This window comes from Triticum urartu, chromosome 6A, assembly GCF_056163025.1.
Source record: "Triticum urartu cultivar PI428250 chromosome 6A, HENAU_Tu73, whole genome shotgun sequence".
NCBI lineage: Eukaryota > Viridiplantae > Streptophyta > Magnoliopsida > Poales > Poaceae > Triticum > Triticum urartu.
This window is the reverse complement of record NC_141878.1, coordinates 571,800,078-571,801,228: the sequence shown is the minus strand read 5'-3', so window position 1 is coordinate 571,801,228 and position 1,151 is coordinate 571,800,078.

The window sequence follows — 1,151 nt, the reverse complement described above, 5'->3', positions numbered from 1 at the left end:
CATGCTGGTCGCCGCGGGCATGAGCCTCGTGCGCATCCCGCACAGCAGGCGGAAGTGCGCTAAGCTCGAGCGGTGCAGTCGCAGGCTCCGCGCGATGCTGCAGTGGCCGACGGGCTGCGGGGCCGCGCTGCTGCGGTCGGAGATGGGAGACTCTGTCGTAAAGGCTGTTGTAGGGTGGAACGCTAAGTGGAGATCTTTCACGAATTGTAGGGGGGAATCCCCAAGAACGAGATGAACACAAAGAGGGAAAACAGGAGGAACATTCAAGAACAAGTCCAATCACACATCCACTAGACCAACAAACACACAAGATCCACAAGGTACATGAACAATCAAAGGGAAACAAGATACATGGTAGAGTTCATCCCAAATCCTATGAAGGAGATGAGGGCTTGATGATCTAGATAGATCCTTCCCTAGATGGGGGCTTTATCCACTAGGGATCTTCTCCAGTGGAGGTCTTGTACTCCAATGGAGTCTTCTCTCTCTCAAGAGGAATCCCACAAGGGGAGGTACATGAGCTAAGCTCCAATATCTAGACCTATTCTTAGCTTCCCCTAACAAATGGTCTAGGTACGAAATATATAGGTGGCTGGAGGTGAGGGACGAAGTGGAGGCGGAGGGGGAGTTGAAGATGCAATCTCGGCCGCCCATCCTGTAGAGCCCGTGTGCATGGGGTAGGTCGGGCCCGTGCGCACGGGGTGCTACATCCGTAGCGCCCTGTGTAGCCCGTGGGCACGGGGTCTCGGGGGCCCGTGCGCACGGGGTCGCCTGGGACCTCCTGTCCAGTTACGGTTGTGCTTCTCCTTCTCCCTCGTGGCCTTGGGGTCCTTCTCCCACTACAAGAAATATGTTAACTAGTGACCTTCTGTCAGTGACCCTGAAAGAATTGGTCATAGATCTATGACCATTTCAGACCAATTGGTCAAAAGCTGTTCGGGGGGTTCCAAACTCTAAACCATTGCGATCATTTTGGTCAGAAAGGTCGTAATTTCCTTACACGAAATGATCATAAAGCAAACAGTGCTGGCCCACTGCCTTATTTCTAGTTGTTAACGACCAATATGGATGGTCATAACCTTGTAGATTGTGGTGAGTTGTGATGACTTGGCGCCATTGCTACGTCTCGAGCTAGCGTTGGTTTTCCCCGA